At 36.6% G+C, this 22,500-nt stretch overlaps 1 protein-coding gene across 1 annotated transcript in view; it reads left to right on the forward strand.

Annotated features, from left to right (window-relative positions):
* LOC133630230 (guanine nucleotide exchange factor VAV3-like) overlaps positions 1-22,500 on the forward strand; it is a 277,047-nt gene that overhangs the window by 94,106 nt on the left and 160,441 nt on the right. The gene's annotated exons all lie outside the window — the stretch shown is intronic.

Here is a 22,500-nt window from a genome sequence, read left to right on the forward strand (position 1 = left end):
AATTTTGGTCATTTCCCAACCAATATTCTACAGCACAAATACATTGAAACAACATGCTTTTTGGCAACGTTTAATCAATGTTGAGTTCTGACGATTTAACCATTGAAATTTGGTAATTTCCCAACCGATATTCTACAACACAAATACAACGTTGAAACAACATACTTTGATGACGTTTAATCAATGTCACGTTATGACGTTGATTTGACCATTGAATTTTGGTCATTTCCCAACCAATATTCTACTACACAAATAAAACGTTGAAACATGCTTTTTGACAACGTTAAATTAATGTTAGGTTCTGACATTGATTTGACCATTGAATTTTGGTCATTTCCCAACCAATATTCTACAACACAAATATGTTGAAACAACATGCTTTTTGGCAACGTTTAATCAATGTTGAGTTCTGACGATTTAACCATTGAAATTTGGTAATTTCCCAACCGATATTCTACAACACAAATACAACGTTGAAACAACATACTTTGATGACGTTTAATCAATGTCACGTTATGACGTTGATTTGACCATTGAATTTTGGTCATTTCCCAACCAATATTCTACTACACAAATAAAACGTTGAAACAACATGCTTTTTGACAACGTTTAATCAATGTTGAGTCCTGACGATTTGACCATTGAAATTTGGTCATTTCCCAACCAATATTCTACTACACAAATACGTTGAAAGAACATGCTTTTTGGCAACGTTTAATCAATGTTGAGTCCTGACGATTTGACCATTGAAATTTGGTCATTTCCCAACCGATATTCTACAACACAAATATGTTGAAACATGCTTTTTGGCAACATTTAATCAATGTCAGGTTATGACGTTGATTTGACCATTGAATTTTGGTCATTTCCCAACCAATATTCTACTACACATATACGTTGAAAGAACATGCTTTTTGGCAGCGTTTAATCAATGTTGTGTTCTGACGATTTGACCATTGAAATTTGGTCATTTCCCAACCGATATTCTACAACACAAATATGTTGAAACAACATACTTTTTGAGGACGTTTAATCAATATCAGGTTATGACGTTGATTTGACCATTGAATTTTGGTCATTTCCCAACCAATATTCTACAACACAAATACGTTGAAACAACATGCTTTTTGGCAACGTTTAATCAATGTTGAGTTCTGACGATTTGACCATTGAAATTTGGTCATTTCCCAACCGATATTCTACGACACAAATATGTTGAAACAACATACTTTTTGACGACGTTTAATCAATGTCAGGTTATGACGTTGATTTGACCATTGAATTTTGGTCATTTCCCAACCAATATTCTACAACACAAATACGTTGAAAGAACATGCTTTTTGGCAACGTTTAATCAATGTTGAGTTCTGACGATTTGACCATTGAAATTTGGTCATTTCCCAACCGATATTCTACAACACAAATACAACGTTGAAACAACATACTCTGATGACGTTTAATCAATGTCAGGTTATGACGTTGATTTGACCATTGAATTTGGTCATTTCCCAACCAATATTCTACTACACAAATAAAACGTTGAAACATGCTTTTTGACAACGTTAAATTAATGTTGGGTTCTGACGTTGATTTGACCATTTAATTTTGGTCATTTCCCAACCAATATGCTACTACACAAATACGTTGAAAGAACATGCTTTTTGGCAATGTTTAATCAATGTTGAGTTCTGACGATTTGACCATTGAAATCTGGTCATTTCCCAACCAATATTGTACTACACAAATACGTTGAAAGAACATGCTTTTTGGCAACGTTTAATCAATGTTGAGTCCTGACGATTGGACCATTGAAATTTGGTCATTTCCCAACCGATATTCTACAACACAAATGTGTTGAAACATGCTTTTTGGCAACATTTAATCAATGTCAGGTTATGACGTTGATTTGACCATTGAATTTTTTTCATTTCCCAACCAATATTCTACAACACAAATACGTTGAAAGAACATGCTTTTTGGCAACGTTTAATCAATGTTGAGTCCTGACGATTGGACCATTGAAATTTGGTCATTTCCCAACCGATATTCTACAACACAAATATGTTGAAACATGCTTTTTGGCAACATTTAATCAATGTCAGGTTATGACGTTGATTTGACCATTGAATTTTTTTCATTTCCCAACCAATATTCTACAACACAAATACGTTGAAAGAACATGCTTTTTGGCAACGTTTAATCGATGTTGTGTTCTGACGATTTGACCTTTGAAATTTGGTCATTTCCCAACCGATATTCTACGACACAAATATGTTGAAACATGCTTTTTGGCAACATTTAATCAATGTCAGGTTATGACGTTGATTTGACCATTGAATTTTGGTCATTTCCCAACCAATATTCTACTACACATATACGTTGAAAGAACATGCTTTTTGTCAACGTTTAATCAATGTTGAGTTCTGACGATTTGACCATTACATTTTGGTCATTTCCCAACCAACAACGTGGATCCAACATTGGACATCAACGTTGTCTCAATTTACAAATACAACTATTGTTGTTTCAAAGTCAGTTTTAGAAGGACATGTACGTTGAATCAATGTTGTATCAACGTCTTGTGCCTGCTGGGTTAGTAGGGCTGCTTTAAAAAGACATTGCAACTTTTGGAAAATGCTCCAGGCAATCAGGAAAACCCCCCCCGCCCCCTGCAAAATCCCGGAGTGACGGAAAAAGAGCTAAGTTAGCATTAATTGTACGCTACAATTGAATAGTTGTTTCGACATTTGCACAAACACTTTCGTGTCATGACAAACAATGGATGAGTCCATATGGCATTCATCTGAACTCTCCAACCCTTGTTCGGAGAACAAAAGGGACTGAAGGGAGAGGTCTATGATGTGACTAAACGTTTAATTATAGTTACATTGTGTCTTATTGATGAAATATTGACTGGTAAAACTAAAAGGTTTGAAATAATTTCCCTGAAAGAACAGTCATGCAAGGGGTTGCAACTGTAAGGTCTCCTCCTTATTCTTTGTTTTGCATCATAGATCAGATGCCTCAATTGGAATCTGGCCTGAGAACTTCCAGTAAACACAGATCTTTCATTTTTAACAAGTTCTTCTTCAAAACCTGTTTTAAGTTAGCAACGTATCAGACATATTCTACCCTCAACTCACAAGTTTAGAAGGCTCCTCTTCCAATTCACTTCAGAGACTGCAAGAAGCTCAAATTTAGAACTTGTATTTTCTAAAAACACCCCAGGCGGATAAGTTTAGTTCAGTTGACGTTATGCTTCAGCTACGAGATAAGGAGATTGCCACTTAATGGAAAGAACTGGACTGTGGAGGCGTGGGTGACGTGATGATATCTTTAGCATGACCGCCACATTGGATTCAATTATATCAACAAGACACTTTGAGATTCAGCGTTAGGAAATTAAAAACACAGTGATCAGGCAGTCAGTCAGAAACTGAATGGAGGAAGAGTGTGACTTGAAAAACTGCAGTGGTCGAACTGTGGCATTACAACTAGAAACTGCCATTCCCTTTGCAATAGTTTGGAAATAAACAACAAAGTTGGCATTTTTAAAGTACCAAAACAAAGTATAATCATAGAGCAGGGGTGTCAAACTCATTTTAGCTCAGGGGCCGCATGGAGGAAAATCTGTGCACAAATCTGGGCCGGACTATTAAAAACGTGGCATTAATACTAAAAAATAAAGACAACTTCAGATTGTTTTCTTTGTCGTATTTTGGCCAAAAATAAAACAAACATTTTGAAAATATTACAATAAAAATATAGAAAAAAATAAAGTTTCGATCCATGAAGTAAAGAAGAAAGTGAATGCATGTTTAGAACTGAATACATTTACATAAACATTTGTTTTATTTTGTAATATTTTTTTAGTGAATTAAGTAACTTTTATGACAACCTTTTTGTAAAACATAATATGAGATATAACAGGACAATGCATACATTTATCATTTGTTTTCAAAACAGTTACAAAAAGTTACTGTGAGACCCCATTTTTATGACTTGATGGGGTCCCTTGGACCCCATTTTGAAAATTCCTAGCGCCAACACTGATGGAATATTGGTGCGTGCAAAACAGCAGCAGGCGTCTGTGGCCAGCGGGCCGGTTCTAATACTAAAAGAAAAAGCAAGGCCAGCAACACTTGTGTTCTTATAATTTTATTATAAAACTGCACTGGCACTACCAAACAGACCGGTTTCGACAAGGTCTTCGTCAGTGTGCCTCTTTATGCACCATTTATCTTTATTTTTTATTTATCTTTAAATATATATATATATATATATATATATATATATATATATATATATATATATATATATATATATATTTAAATTTTATTTTTTTTCTTTATTTTTATTATCATCATCAGTATTATTATCATTATTATTATCTTTATCATTATTATTATTTATATTTATATTTATTTTTATATTTATTTGTATATTTATTTGTATATTTATTCTTATATTTATTTTTATATTTATTTTTATATTTATTTTTATTTTTAGTTTTATTACGTTTTTTTGGAGAGTGCATGTTTTTTCTGTATTCGGTTGTAACACTAATCAAATATCATCCCAGGGGCCATAGAATGTTCCGGCCCGCGGGCCTTGACTTGGACACCTAGGTCATAGATAATGTACAGCAGACTCTTGTATCGCAGTACAGTAGTTCCCCGCTATTTGCAGGGGCTGCATTACAAAACCATTCACAAACTACAATTAAGCGTGAGCAATAGAGACACCAATAAAAATGTCTATTTTTGACACTAATAAAGTTATATATAAATATTTTTTTGGTATTTTTGTGTTCGCAAACCATTATTTGCTTGCAATTTCTTTTTAGGTTGCAAATCCACTTTTTGTTAGGGAGCATTAAAAAAGACTCAATTTCTCTTCATATGCTGTTTCTCAAGACTTACTAAAAAAAAGTTAGTCAAAGATCATCTATATAGGGGTTCCCCAACCTGTATATACCAGTGTTTAACCATAGGGCCGGGGGCCCAGTGTTGGGCTGCAAGCGCCCCTTAAAATGTCTATTTTTCAGCAGCAGTACTCAGTTGCAATACACTTTTCCACCACTTGTGGCAGTAAGGACAATATCAAACAAACAGAAGAAGTCTGGCGCTAATGTCATAGAGAAATTTCTTAAGCGCAAAAAATTATGACTAAAGTGGTGAAGCAAGATTTTCATTTGCACTTTAATTCTATTGAGTTTAGTTAAGAAACATATTTATTATTAATTGAGTTTATTAATTTTAGCACAACATAATACATATTGTATGTACATTTATTTTTTTCCTAATTAGCCTGACCTAAGCCTAAGGTTTATTTGTTAAATGAATAATCTTTGTGATTTACACATTTTTTTATATATATTGACAAGGTAGTAAACTCTAAGTAGTTTAGATATTTTTATTTTATTGAAAATGATCAAAATCAAGAGTAAGATTACTAATTCGGTGTTAATATTGGAGTGGTCCCCGGGCCCCGGTGTAGTGGAAAAGTTGGGTACCGAGGTCAAACAGGTTAAGAACCACGCATTTGGGTAATGATCGATATACAATGGCCCTGCAGACGGAAAGTAGTCTTTGCCTAACATCTGGCACATTATTGCGGCATGGATCGGTACGGGTCCCCGGATTGTTGGTTTGGGACCACTGGTCTATATCAGTCTTCCCAACCACAAGAAATTTAAAAAAATAAATAAATAAATAAAATAAAATAAAATAAAATTATATATGTATATATTTTTTTATTTATTAAATCAACATAAAAAACACAATATATACATTATATATCAATATAAATCAATACAGTCTGCAGGGATACAGTCCGTAAGCACACATGATTGTATTTCGTTATGACAAAAAAAAAAAAAAAAAATAATAATTTTTTTTTTTTTACTAACCCCCCCGGTCCGTGGGACAAATTTTCAAGCATTGACCGGTCCGCAAGTACAAAAAGGTTGGGGACCACTGGTCTATATGACAGCGCTCTGGTGTTTTTAGGAATGTGCTGCAGAAATTTTAGTCTCTAAAGTTTTTGAACTGAACTTTTGGGTCGGTCTGGTGTCATTCCAGGGCCGCATTTGGCCCCCGGGCCACCAGTTGAACAAACTACCCTTTAAGTACGCGTCACACACTTATTAAACACACTTTTAAACCAGAAAATGTATGAGGTACTCACCACTGATGATGATTCAACGGATGGTTCGTAGTCAAAGTCTGGTCTTTAGCACGGTTGGGCGAGTGTGTCAGTTTGCTGTGGTTGATTTGCGCCGTACTTGCTACGTTCTGTGTTGTCGGTCTGAACCCCAGGATGCAGAGACGGCAAGCCATGTGTAGCTAAACACGGAATTAATGAAGATAAAAGCACGGAATGCAGCATAGAGGTGCAAAGCACAAACACTTATCAGAGGCTCGGTCATAGGAAGCCTCCTGATTAGTGATCTCTGGCAGGTGTGACTCTTAATCACTAATCAGACGCAGGAGTGCAGATCGGCGCTCAGCAAGGACCGGAGAAAGCACATGGGAAACAGAAATAACCAAAATAAAGTACAAACCTGTCATTATTTGATGCTTTGTTTGCATGTATTTACAGTAGCGGTGTCCCAATCCGATATTGACAGATAAAAATAATAATCATAAAAAATCTTTGATATAAGCTCCGATACAAGTAGTCCTGCAGCACGTTTACTTGTGTAAAGAAAACATGGAAATGTCCTCAAATAAGCACACAGGGTAGATATTTTCTTGTATTTTAGTCAACGCTAAACATGGTAGGCCATTGGCTACTGGGAGCTGGCAGCTACACCGCGGCTAAGTGCACAAGAGCACATAAGCTGGACATAGGTATAACCAATAAGTGTCTTTGGTTGAACAATATTGCCATCTAAAACATGACATTGGTCAAAACAAACTACTCAAATAATCATAGTTGCGTACTTCAAATGTCTTCAATGATGTCATGTGACCACCGGGTGTCGCCAAAACACAATTGAACACTTAAAAAGTATAAATCTGTCATAAGGTGAGTGTTTCATTGATCCGTTTGACTCATTTCACTTGACGGAACCTTTTTTCTACCATGCCACGCTACAAGGTAGTACAATTGATGATCCCTGCTGATATCGTATCGGACTAATAGCACTCGTGGCTCCGATACCGGGATCAAGTTGGAAGTAAAACGGATGTATTGGGCATCCCTCATGTTAATTATTAACGACTTTGGAATACTAAAACAAAAAAATTATAGAAAAAAGTATATATATATATATATATATATATATATATATATATATATATATATATATATATATATATATATACATATATATATATATATATATATATATATATATATATATATATATATATACTTTTTTCTATTCTTATGTACAAAACAAAAACACTTGGAATTTTTAAATAAAAAATGTGACATATATATATATATATATATATATATATATATATATATATATATATATATATATATATATATATATATATATATATATATAAAAATCAAATTTTTTATTTTAAAATTCCAAGTGTTTTTTTTATTTTTATTAAAAAAATACCAACCCCGTTTCCATATGATTTGGGAAATTGTGTTACATGTAAATATAAACGGAATACAATGATTTGAAAATTATTTTCAACCCATATTCAATTGAATGCACTACAAAGACAAGATATTTGATGTTTTTTATGCAAATAATAATTAACTTAGAATTTCATGGCTGCAACACGTGCCAAAGTAGTTGGGAAAGGGCATGTTCGCCACTGTGTTACATGGCCTTTCCTTTTAACAACACTCAGTAAAGGTTTGGGAACTGAGGAGACACATTTTTTAGGCTTCTCAGGTGGAATTCTTTCCCATTCTTGCTTGATGTACAGCTTAAGTTGTTCAACAGTCCGGGGGTCTCCCTTGTGCTATTTTAGGCTTCATAATGCGCCACACATTTTCAATGGGAGACAGGTCTGGACTACAGGCAGGCCAGTCTAGTACCCGCACTCTTTTACTATGAAGCCACGTTGATGTAACACGTGGCTTGGCATTGTCTTGCTGAAATAAGCAGGGGCGTCCATGGTAACGTTGCTTGGATGGCAACATATGTTGCTCCAAAACCTGTATGTACCTTTCAGCATTAATGGTGCCTTCACAGATGTGTAAGTTACCCATGTCTTGGGCACTAATACACCCCCATACCATCACACATACTGGCTTTTACACTTTGCGCTTAGAACAATCCGGATGGTTCTTTTCCTCTTTGGTCCGGAGGACACGACGTCCACAGTTTCCAAAAACAATTTGAAATGTGGACTCGTCAGACCACAGAACACTTTTCCACTTTGTATCAGTCCATCTTAGATGAGCTCAGGCCCAGCGAAGCCGACGGCGTTCCTGGGTGTTGTTGATAAAACGGTTTTCGCCTTGCATAGGAGAGTTTTAACTTGCACTTACAGATGTAGCGACCAACTGTAGTTACTGACAGTGGGTTTCTGAAGTGTTCCTGAGCCCATGTGGTGATATCCTTTACACACTGATGTTGCTTGTAGATGCAGTACAGCCTGAGGGATCAAAGGTCACGGGCTTAGCTGCTTACGTGCAGTGATTTCTCCAGATTCTCTGAACCCTTTGATGATATTACGGAGCGTAGATGGTGAAATCCCTAAATTCCTTGCAACAGCTGGTTGAGAAAGGTTTTTCTTAAACTGTTCAACAATTTGCTCACGCATTTGTTGACAAAGCGGTGACCCTCGCCCCATCCTTGTTTGTGAATGACTGAGCATTTCGCGGAATCGACTTTTATACCCAATCATGGCATCCACCTGTTCCCAATGTGCCTGCACACCTGTGGGATGTTCCAAATAAGTGTTTGATGAGCGTTCCTCAACTTTATCAGTATTTATTGCCACCTTTCCCAACTTCTTTGTCACGTGTTGCTGGCATCAAATTCTAAAGTTAATGATTATTTGCATATTATATTATCTTTGTAGCATACTCGATTGAATATGGGTTGAAAATGATTTGCAAATCATTGTATTGCGTTTATATTTACATCTAACACAATTTCCCAACTCATATGGAAACGGGGTTTGTATATATATATATATATATATATATATATATATATATATATATATATATATATATATATATGTATATATATATATATATATATATATTAGATTTTTTTATACCAAAATGTTCAAAGAAACATGAATTGCAACATATAGGGCGACATTCTAAAGCCTAACATGATTCTCCCCTTTTGGAAACTGGGCTGTACGGCAGTACTATACCAGTCGCACACTGACTACTCTAAGTTAAAGCAAGTTTTAATTTCTAGTATTGAGAGGATATAATAAAGTGAGATGTGTACATTCAAGTATGCTAACTGATGTTACTTGCAGTGTAATATCACATTCAGGCTGTTCTGTATGATGTGCACACGTTTAAAGCGTGTATCTGTTGGTAAGTTCCCCCCCCCCCAGCTGTCAGCAAGGGGAAGACTTGGCAGATCGGACATGTTTGTGCATCCAGGCCTCGAGCTGCAGAGGGGGAACTAAGCACACCGTGTGCATGTGTGGGTGTTGTTGACATGTTCACGTGTGGCGCCCTAGTCGCTTCTCAGGACGATTCCAGTCGGTTGTAGCGAGGGTGAACGTGAAGTGTGATACGTGTGCACGTGCGTCCTGAGGGCCCGTCAGCCATGCCCTCCACCCGGGTGGAAAAATGTCCGCCTCTGACCACATGCTGCTGAGATCTACCGAGCGGGATGCTGTGTAGACTTCAGATCACATGACTCATCGGTGCAACCCAAGTCAGACGTGGACTTGGAGTGTCTTCAACTTCCACTGGGACAGATCCCTTCCAGTGTTTGGTTCTGGAAAATTAATTTCTGAACATGAGGCACCTTCGCAGCTGGACCTCTGGTTGAGTCATTGGTGTTAGGTGAGACTCTGCAAAAGTTGGAGCTACTTTGGTTTCACTTCTGTCAAACATCCTCATCAGGCAGGTTTATGTGAGCCTATGTTTGGGCTACTGTTCTAGAAACGGGCCACTAGTCATTTACTTGTTTAAGACTACAGTTGTTCCTCATCACATTAAAGGCCTACTGAAAGCCACTACTAGCGACCACGCAGTCTGATAGTTTATATATCAATGATGAAATCTGAACATTGCAACACATGCCAATACGGCCGGGTTAACTTATAAAGTGACATTTTAAATTTCCCGCCACACTTCCGGTTGAAAAACTCCTTTGGATATGATTTATGCGCGTGACGTCACAAAATCCACGGAAGTGGTTGGACCCCGTCGGACCCGATACAGAAACCTCTTGTTTTCTTCGACAAAATTCCACAGTATTCTGGACATCTGTGTTGGTGAATCTTTTGCAATTTGTTTAATGAACAATGGAGGCTGCAAAGAAGAACGTTGTAGGTGGGATCGATCGGTGTCTTAGCGGCTAAGTACAATACTTACAGCAACACAACAAGGACTACTTACTACGCCTAGCCCAGGGGTCGGCAACCCAAAATGTTGAAAGAGCCATATTTGAGCAAAAATACAAAAACAAATCTGTCTGGAGCCGCAACAAATTAAAAGCCATATTACATACAGATAGTGTGTCATGAGATATACATTGAATTGAGATGACTTAAAGGGAACTAAATGAGCTCAAATATAGCTACAAACGAGGCATAATGATGCAATATGTACATATAGCTAGCCTAAATAGCATGTTAGCATCGATTAGCTTGCAGTCATGCAGTGACCAAATATGTCTGATTAGCACTCCACACAAGTCAATAACATCAACAAAACTCACCTTTGTGCATTCACGCACGTTAAAAGTGCGGTGGACAAAATGAGACAGAAAAAGAAGTGGCATAAAACACGCCCTAGAAAGTCGGAGAGAGTTATACATGGAAACAAGCTACACGGTGAGTTCAAGGACCGCCAAAATTAGTAGGACAAAACGGCGCTCGCCAAATACTCGAATCAGTGAAGCATGTTTGATATAAACAGTGTGATTTATAACAATTAGGGAGGTTTGTGTCATCTTTGTCCTCCTACAGAAACCATATTAAAACAAAAAATGTATTTTTTTCCCCCTCATCTTTTTCCGTTTTTCATACATTTTTGAAAAAGCTTCAGAGAGCCACTAGGGCGGCGCTAAAGAGCCGCATGCGGCTCTAGAGCCGCGGGTTGCCGACCCCTGGCCTAGCCGATGCTTGCCGCCAAACCCACGGATGAAGTCCTTCGTCGCGCCGTCGATCGCTGGAACGCAGGTGAGCACGGGTGTTGATGGTAAGATGAGGGCTGGCTGGCGTAGGTGGAGCGCTAATGTTTTTATCATAGCTCTGTGAGGTCCGGTTGCTAAGTTGCTAAATTAGCCTTAGCGTCGTTAGCAACAGCATAGTTAAGCCTTACCAGGCTGAGAATGTTTAACCGTGTAGTTACATGTACATGGTTTAATAGTATTGTTGATCTTCTGTCTATCCTTCCAGTCAGGGGTTTATTTATTTTGTTTCTATCTTCATTTGAGAACGATGCTATCACGTTAGCTCAGTAGCTAAGTGTGTCACCGATGTATTGTCGTGGAGATAAAAGTCACTTTAAATGTCCATTTCGCGTTCTCGACTCTCATTTTCAAGAGGATATAGTATCCGAGGTGGTTTGAAATAAAAATCCGTGATCCACAATAGAAAAAGGAGAGTGTGGAATCCAATGAGCCAGCTTGTACCTAAGTTACGGTCAGAGCGAAAAAAGATACGTCCTTCATTGCTTCTCTAGTCCTTCACTGTAACGTTCCTCATCTACGAATCTTTCATCCTCGCTCAAATTAATGGGGTAATCGTCGCTTTCTCTGTCCAAATCTCTCGCTCCATTGTAAACAACGGGGAATTGTGAGGAATACTAGCTCCTGTGACGTCACGCTACTTCCGGTACAGGCAAGGCTTTTTTTTAATCAGCGAGCAAAAGTTGCGAACTTTATCGTCGATGTTCTCTACTAAATCCTTTCAGCAAAAATATGGCAATATCGCGAAATGATCAAGTATGACACATAGAATGGATCTGCTATCCCCATTTAAATAAAAAAAAAAATCATTTCAGTAGGCCTTTAAGCCTTAAAGTGTGCAACTTTTTGTGTTTTTTAAAAGCATATTCTACCTCAGGGGTGTCAATCTCACCTTTACAAGACAACTTTAAATGTTTTTCTTAGAACAAGCACATTCTGAAAATGTAAACATTACAAAAAAATCCTCTTGACAAAACACTTCAAGTAAGTTGAAAATTGTGAGGAAAAAAATTGGTGTCGTTTCAGAAACAGATGACCATAGTAACCAATTAGTAGAGATGTCCGATAATGGCTTTTTTGCCGATATTGTCCAACTCTTAATTACCGATTCCGATATCAACCGATACCGTTATATACAGTCGTGGAGTGAACACATTATTATGCCTAATTTTGTTGTGATGCCCCGCTGGATGCATTAAACCAGGGGTCACCAACGCGGTGCCCGCGGGCACCAGGTAGCCCGTAAGGACCAGATGAGTAGCCCGCTGGCCTGTTCTAAAAATAGCTCAAATAGCAGCACTTACCAGTGAGCTGCCTCTATTTTTTAAATTGTATTTATTTACTAGCAAGCTGGTCTCGCTTTGCCCGACGTTCTTAATTCTAAGAGAGACAAAACTCAAATAGAATTTGAAAATCCAAGAAAATATTTTAAAGACTTGGTCTTCACTTGTTTTAATAAATTCATTTATTTTTTTACTTTGCTTCTTATAACTTTCAGAAAAACAATTTTAGAGAAAAAATACAACCTTAAAAATGATTTTAGGATTTTTAAACACATATACATTTTTACTTTTTAAATTCCTTCCTCTTCTTTCCTGACAATTTAAATCAATGTTGAAGTAATTTTTTTCATTTTTTTTATTGTAAAGAATAATAAATACATTGTAATTTAATTCTTCATTTTAGCTTCTGTTTTTTCGACGAAGAATATTTGTGAAATATTTCTTCAAATTTATTATGATTAAAATTCAAAAAAAATATTCTGGAAAATTTAGAAAATCTGTATAATCAAATTTGAATCTTATTTCAAAGTCTTTTGAATTTCTTTTAAATTTTTTGTTCTGGAAAATATAGAAGAAATAATGATTTGTCTTTGTTAGAAATATAGCTTGGTCCAATTTGTTATATATTCTAACAAAGTGCAGATTGGATTTTAACCTATTTAAAACATGTCATCAAAATTCTAAAATTAATCTTAGACAGGAAAAATTACTAATGATGTTCCATAAATTATTTTTTTAATTTTTTCAAAAAGATTCGAATTTGCTAGTTTTTCTCTTCTTTTTTTTCGGTTGAATTTTGAATTTTAAAGAGTCGAAATTGAAGATAAACTATGTTTCAAAATTTAATTGTCATTTTTTTTGTGTTTTCAGTTAAGTGTAAATATCATTAATTATTAATAATAACAGAGTTAAAGGTAAATTGAGCAAATTGGCTATTTCTGGCAATTTATTTAAGTGTGTATCAAACTGGTAGCCCTTCGCATTAATCAGTACCCAAGAAGTAGCTCTTGCTTTCAAAAAGGTTGGTGACCCCTGCATTAAACAATATAACAAGGTTTTCCAAAATAAATCAACTCAAGTTATGGAAAATAAATGCCAACATGGCACTGCCATATTTATTATTGAAGTCACAAAGTGCATTATTTTTTTTAAACATGCCTCAAAACAGCAGCTTGGAATTTGGGACATGCTCTCCCTGAGAGAGCATGAGGAGGTTGAGGTGGGCGGGGTTGAGGTGGGCGGTGTATATTGTAGCGTCCCGGAAGAGTTAGTGCTGCAAGGGGTTCTGGGTATTTGTTCTGTTGTGTTACGGTGCCGATGTTCTCCCGAAATGTGTTTGTCATTCTTGTTTGGTGTGGGTTCACAGTGTGGCGCATATTTGTAACAGTGTTAAAGTTGTTTATACGGTCACCCTCAGTGTGACCTGTATGGCTGTTGACCAAGTATGGCTTGCATTCACTTGTGTGTGTGAAAAACCGTAGATATTATGTGACTGGGCCGGTCTTAAAGGCAGTGCCTTTAAGGTTTATTGGCACTCTGTACTACTCCCTACGTCCGTGTACACAGCGGCGTTTGAAAAAGTCATACATTTTACTTTTTGAAACCGATACCGATAATTTCCGATATTACATTTTAAAGCATTTATCGGCCGATAATATTGGCAGTCCGATATTATCGGACATCTGTACTAATTAGATGACCATAGTAACTAATTAGATGAGAAAAGTAACTAATTAAATGACCATAGTAACTACTTAGATGACCATAGTAACTACTTAGATGACCATAGTAACTAATTAGATGACCATAGTAACTACTTAGATGACCATAGTAACTAATTAGATAACCATAGTAACTACTTAGATGACCATAGTAACTATTTAGATGACCATAGTAACTAATTAGATGACCATAGTAACTTATTAGATGACTATAGTAACTTATTAGATGGCCATAGTAACTACTTAGATGACCATAGTAACTAATTAGATGACCATAGTAACTACTTAGATGGCCATAGTAACTACTTAGATGATCATAGTAACTAATTAGATGACCATAGTAACTACTTAGATGGCCATAGTAACTAATTAGATGACCATAGTAACTAATTAGATGACCATAGTAACTACTTAGATGACCATAGTAACTAATTAGATGACCATAGTAACTACTTAGATGGCCATAGTAACTAATTAGATGGCCATAGTAACTAATTAGATGACCATAGTAACTACTTAGATGACCATAGTAACTACTTAGATGGCCATAGTAACTAATTAGATGACCATAGTAACTTATTAGATGACCATAGTAACTACTTAGATGACCATAGTAAGTACTTAGATGACCATAGTAACTAATTAGATGACCATAGTAACTAATTAGATGACCATAGTAACTAATTAGATGACCATAGTAACTCATTAGATGGCCATAGTAACTAATTAGATGACCATAGTAACTCATTAGATTACCATAGTAACTAGTATATCATGCAAAAGCACAGATTCCAACCATTGGAATACTTAGTATAGTTGAAGACTTAGAAAACATGACTGCACATCATAATGGCAGCTACACTTTCCATCTTAAACATCTAAAAAAAGTTTTTGGGAATGTCCGGCGGGCCACATTGAAAATGTTAACGGGGCCGCATGTGGCCCCCGGGCCTTAATTTGCCCATGCCTGCCTTAGTTACATATCAATTGCCAAAAAGGAGAGGACATACAGGGGTGCCTTGAGGAACGCCTCCATTGTGTAAATCCCGTAATTGCCCAACATGTCTTTGTATCAAGAAGATTTAAGTTTCACTGAAGCTTCCGGATCGATTACTGAAATGATTGAGACGTGTGCATGGATACTTTAGTCTATATGCGGCGACCTTGTCGCAGACTTTCCATGAGCAAGAAGGCCTGGGAGAGAACGTGCGGCGTATTCCAATCAGCCGTGCATCCGCCTGCCAATTAGGTGTTGGAGCGGGTAATGAGCCGTGTCTTTGATTGGCAAACATTAGTCTCTGAGCTTATCACCTTTTTATTGGCTCCTCGCTGTGTGTGCAAGATGCAGTGTGCACGTTACAGTGTGTGTGTGTGTGTGTGTGTACACACGCAGGGATAACATATATAGGGACACTTAATTAGGTACATTAGTGGGTGATGTACAAAACCAGTGAAGTTGGCACGTTGTGTAAATGGTAAATAAAAAGAGAATACAATGATTTGCTAATCCTTTTCAACTTATATTCAATTGAATAGACTGCAAAGACAAGATATTAACACTCAGTAAAGGTTTGGGAACTGAGGAGACACATTTTTGAAGCTTCTCAGGTGGAATTCTTTCCCATTCTTGCTTGATGTACAGCTTAAGTTGTTCAACAGTCCGGGGGTCTCCGTTGTGCTATTTTAGGCTTCATAATGCGCCACACATTTTCAACGGGAGACAGGTCTGGACTACAGGCAGGCCAGTCTAGTACCCGCACTCTTTTACTACGAAGCCACGTTGATGTAACACGTGGCTTGGCATTGTCTTGCTGAAATAAGCAGGGGCGTCCATGATAACGTTGCTTGGATGGCAACATATGTTGCTCCATGTACCTTTCAGCATTAATGGCGCCTTCACAGATGTGTAAGTTACCCATGTCTTGGGCAATAATACACCCCCATACCATCACACATGCTGGCTTTTACACTTTGCGCCTAGAACAATCCGGATGGTTCTTTTCCTCTTTGTTCCGGAGGACGTGACGTCCACAGTTTCCAAAAAAACTATTTGAAATGTGGACTCGTCAGACCACAGAACACTTTTCCACTTTGTATCAGTCCATCTTAGATGAGCTCGGGCCCAGCGAAGCCAACAGCGTTTCTGGGTGTTGTTGATAAACGGTTTTCGCCTTGCATAGGAGAGTTTTAACACGCATTTACAGATGTAGCAATGAACTTGTGGAAGACTTGCGCTTCCTGGTTCTTCGGACCACCAATGACCGACATGCCAGGCTCCTCCAGGGTTAAAACAATGTTTTATTTTGTAATCAATTGTCTTTTTTCCCCTCAGTCTCGCTCTCTCTCGGGCTCGTGCTCGCGCTCCACCGTCCACCCCTTTCTCCTACCCCGGCCGCTGCCTTTAACAGAGCGACAGGTGATTCGATAAACACGCCCAGGCGGGCCATCTATGCACCTGTCGCTGATCTCTAAGCCGGTCCTGGCACATCCCGCTTCACTGCAGGTCCGCAGGCCACGCCCCCCTCCACAGAACTGTAGTTACACGTTGCAGGCATCAAATTCCAAATGAGCTTTTATTTGCAAAAAGTTACCCAGTTTGAACGTTAAGTATCTTGTCTTTGCAGTCTATTCAATTGAATATAAGTTGAAAAGGATTTGCAAATCATTGTATTCTCTTTTTATTTACCATTTACACAACGTGCCAACTTCACTGGTTCTGGGGTTTGTATTTAGGGCCACCCAAGTGTCACGTAGTCCCACCCGAACCTTTGAAATTTCTCCAACTCAAACAGAATCGTGCCGCCCGACATTCGTCGTGGATCAAACACGGGCCTGCCAGCGCCAGACAGCGAAGGCCTTTTTCCGGGCAAAGAAACCCCAGTGAGGGTTTCAACTTCTGACAGTCTTGCAGGCGTCAGTGAAACCACAGCTGCTTTGCAAAAGTCCCACTGTTTGTTTTCCACACTCACACCAGCGGAGTGTGATATTCATTTAAATATGACTTTAACTGAACAAAACATTCCCAGATAGGACACCCAGTATTGCACCGCCATCCACCATGTTGCAGGCTGTTACATAACAGCTACATCAAAGAGAGAGTAACACCTTATGAAGGTCCCTGTCGCCCCTGCTTATTTATTGTGCTATATATATATATATATATATATATATATATATATATATATATATATATATATATATATATATATATATATATATATATATATATATTAGGGCTGCAACAACTAATCGATTAAATAGATTAAAATTGATTATTAAAATAGTTGCCGATTAATTTAGTCATCGATTCGTTGGATCTATGCTATGCGCATGCGCAGAGGTTTTTTTTTGTTTGTTTTTTTTAAAATTAATTTAATTTTTTAATTTTTTAAATAAACCTTTATTTATAGCCTGCAACATTTACAAACAGCTGAGAAACAATAATCAAAATAAGTATGGTGCCAGTATGCTGGTTTTTTTTTCAATAAAATACTGGATAGGATAGAAATGTAGTTTGTCTCTTTTATCCGATTATTAATCGATCAATCGAAGTAATAATCGACAGATTAATCGTTAGTTGCAGCCCTAATATATATATATATATATATATATATATATATATATATATATATATATATATATATATATATATATATATATATATATATATATATATATATATATATATGTATATATATTAGGGCTGCAACTAACAATTAATTTGATAATCGATTAATCTGTCGATTATTAATTCGCTTAATCGATTAATTTTATGGCAGCTCCCGCCATCAGTGTGTGAATGTGTGTGTGAATGGGTAAATGTGGAAATACTGTCAAAGCGCTTTGAGCACCTTGAAGGTAGAAAAGCGCTATACAAGTATAACCCATTTATCATTATTATAATAATCGGATAAAAGAGACAAACTACATTTCTATCTTATCCAGTATTTTATTGAAAAAAAACAGCATACTGGCACCATACTTATTTTGATTATTGTTTCTCAGCTGTTTGTAGATGTTGCAGTTTATAAATAAAGGTATATTTAAAAAAAAAAAAGATTTTTTTTTTTTTTTAAATTAAAAAAAAAAAGAAAAAAAATATCTGCGCATGCGCATAGCATAGATCCAACGAATCGATGACTAAATTAATTGGCAACTATTTTAATAATCGATTTTAATCGATTTAATCGATTAGTTGTTGCAGCCCTTATATATATATATATATATATATATATATATATATATATATATATATATATATATATATATATATATATATATATATATATATATATGCATATAGGTATATAAAGATACATACAGCATAGTTATATACATAATATATATATATATATATATATATATATATATATATATATATATATATATATATATATATATATATATACTGTATATAGCCTTATATACCTATATATATATATATAATGTATATAACTATACTGTATGTATCTATATATATATATATATATATATATATATATATATATATATATATATATATATATATATATATATATATATATATATATATATATATATATATATATATATATATATGCATATAAATATATATAGATACATACAGTATAGTTATATACATTATATATATATATATATATGTATATATATATATATATATATATATATATATATATATATATATATATATATATATATATATATATATATATATATAGGTATATAAGGCTATATACAGTATATATATATATATATATATATATATATATATATATATATATATATATATATATATATATATATATATATATATATATATATATATATATATATATATATATGTATATAGGTACATAGGTATATACAATATAGGCGTAACGTAATATGATCAAACTTTCTTGTTCTTGTCAAAAGTCTAGAAGCCGCATTTTGTACCAACTGTAATCTTTTAATGCTAGACATAAGGAGACCCGCAAATAATACGTTACAGTAATCAAGACGAACGCATGAATAATGATCTCAGCGTGGCTAGTGGACAAAATTGGACGGATTTTAGCGATATTACGGAGATGAGAGAAGGCCGTTTTAGTAACACTCTTAATGTGTGACTCACACGAGGGAGTTGGGTGGAAGATAATACCCAGATTCTTTACCGAGTCTCTTTGTGTAATTGTTTTCTCGTGTGATTAGCACTCCGACAAGTCATTAACATCAACAAAGCTCACCTTTGTGCATTCACGCACAGTATAAAAAGTTTGGTGAACAAAATAGAACGTTGCACATGTAAACAAGCCCAGTTGGAAAAACCTCACTAAGGCCCCAGGATTAAGTAACTAAGTAACAGTGAATTGTTATACCATCATGGGCTCTAATATTGTTTACCTAGTACAGTAGTACCCAAAATATTAGAAACACCTCTAATATAAAGCAGTGACTGTACTGTGACTAGTACTAATACTGTGACTAGTACTAATACTGAGACTAGTACTAAGTACTTGTATGGAACATGTCTGCCTTTCCTTTGTGTGCTATTAGAGGAAGTCTGTTGTTTGATCAGTATTGATCTGTGATCGCTTAGACCTCCAGGCAAATGTATCACCAAATGTGTGTGTGTGTGTGTGTGTGTGTGTGTCACTGGGCGGGTGACCCATAAAATAGCAACCTTATGGGTCATTTGTCACAACGAAACAAAAGAACACACGGTTTTGTGGGTGATGACTAACGGCCATGCATGATGTGATCATATGAGTCATGTTTTCTCGTGACGTTGGAGAGATCTTCTCCAATCTTCTTTTCCCTCTCCTACCTAAAGATGAATTATTGAAGGAGACACAATATGTGTGTGGTGAGTTTAAATGTGGTGACGTCACCGTGTTGAAGAGTTGGACAAGGCCGCCCTCTAGTGTCGCCTTTGAGAATAACATCCTTTTCAATAGGGCATTATTGGTACTGTTGATAATATTTCTAGTGTGGGAATTTAACTGAGGGCCACATTGCAGTTAGGGCCCTTTGTAACAGTGAATGTATGTGAATATAAACCTATGATTGCAAGGTGACAAAGCAGAGATTTAAGTATTCATTTAAAAAAAACAAATGCTTAGAACATTTTGTAGCGTGCTAAAATAATAATAAAGTGTTTATTTTATATTATATTAAATATTTTATTATACATATAAATAAAATAAATACTTGAATTTCAGTGTTCCAGAGGCTATCCAGTAGATGGCAGCATTGTCCTGTTTAACTTCTCCGTTCATGTCTGAGTATATCATTTCGGCCAGCGTGTTCAATGGAGAAGTCTGTTCTACAAAATGTACAGGCAACATAATTACATACCCCTTCCCCTTCGAACTGTCCTGGATGAACTGAAATTCTTGTTTCCATTCGTTTCGGAACTTGCAAGCGTATTTCTTCATCTTGCTCGTCGACGGCGTCGCCATGTCTTTAACTTCCTCGTTCTTCTGCTTCGTCTCCTTGTTGTGTGCGCAGTTGTGCACTCTACTCTCTAAAAGCCGTAGATGTTATGACGTCATTGGGCAGGCAAGCTGTTTATATTGTGGGAAAGCGGACGTGAGAACAGGCTGTCCCCACTCAGGTCCGCATTGAGCTGGAGGGGGCGTGGCCTCCAGCTCCGGCTGAATACCGGGAGTTTGTCGGGAGAAAATTTCTGCCGGGAGGTTATCGGGAGAGGCGCTGAATACCGGGAGTCTCCCGCTAAAAACGGGAGGGTTGGCAAGTATGAGATAAAATTATGTGGTGTGCCTCGATAAATGATGTGGCGGGCTAGATAAAATGATGTGGCAGACTACATAAAATGATGTGGTGGGCCTCGATAAATGATGTGGTGGGCCTCGATAAATGATGTGGTGGACAACATAAAATGTGGCCGTCCACATAAAATGATCTGGCAGACCACATAAAATGATGTGGCGGACCACATAAAATGATGTGGCGGACCACATAAAATGATGTGGCTGACCACATAAAAAGTGGCAGACCACATAAAATGATGTGGCAGACCACATAAAAAGTGTCAGACCACATAAAATGATGTGGCGGACCACATAAAATGATGTGGCAGACCACATAAAATGATGTGGCTGACCACATACAATGTGGCAGACCACATAAAATGTGGCAGACCAGATACAATTATGTGGCGGCCCACATAAAACGTGGCAGACCAGATAAAATGATGTTGCGGCCCACATAAAATGTGGCAGACCAGATCAAATGATGTGGCGGACCACATAAAATGATGTGGCGGACCACGTAAAACGATGTGGAAAACCACATAAAATGAGGTAGCAGACCAGATAAAATGAGGTGGCAGACCAGATAAAATGATGTGGCAGACCAGATCAAATGATGTGGCAGACCAGATCAAATGATGTTGCAGACCAGCTAAAATTATGTGGCAGACCAGATAAAATGATGTGGTGGACCACATAAAATGATGTGGCGGACCACGTAAAATGAGGTGGCAAACCACATAAAATGAGGTAGCAGACCAGATAAAATGATGTGGCACACCAGATAAAATGATGTTGCAGACCAGATAAAATGATGTGGCAAACCACATAAAATGAGGTAGCAGACCAGATAAAATGATGTGGCAAACCACATAAAATGAGGTAACAGACCAGATAAAATGATGTTGCAGACCAGATAAAATGATGTGGCAGACCAGATAAAATGATGTGGCGGACCACATAAAATGATGTGGCGGACCAGATAAAATGATGTGGCCGACCACATAAAATAATGTGGCGGACTAGATAAAATTATGTGGCAGACCAGATAAAATGATGTGACAGACCAGATAAAATGATGTGGCGGACCAGATAAAATGATGTGGCTGACCAGATAAAATGATGTGGTGGACCAGATAAAATGATGTGGCAGACCAGATAAAATGATGTTGCAGACCAGATAAAATGATGTGGCAGACCAGATCAAATGATGTGGCGGACCACATAAAATGATGTGGCAGACCAGATAAAATGATGTGGCGGACCAGATAAAATGATGTGGCGGACCAGATAAAATGATGTGGCCGACCACATAAAATAATGTGGCGGACTAGATAAAATTATGTGGCAGACCAGATAAAATGATGTGACGGACCAGATAAAATGATGTGGCTGACCAGATAAAATGATGTGACAGACCAGATAAA

This window comes from Entelurus aequoreus, linkage group LG15 (genome assembly GCF_033978785.1).
Source record: "Entelurus aequoreus isolate RoL-2023_Sb linkage group LG15, RoL_Eaeq_v1.1, whole genome shotgun sequence".
Classification (NCBI taxonomy): domain Eukaryota; kingdom Metazoa; phylum Chordata; class Actinopteri; order Syngnathiformes; family Syngnathidae; genus Entelurus; species Entelurus aequoreus.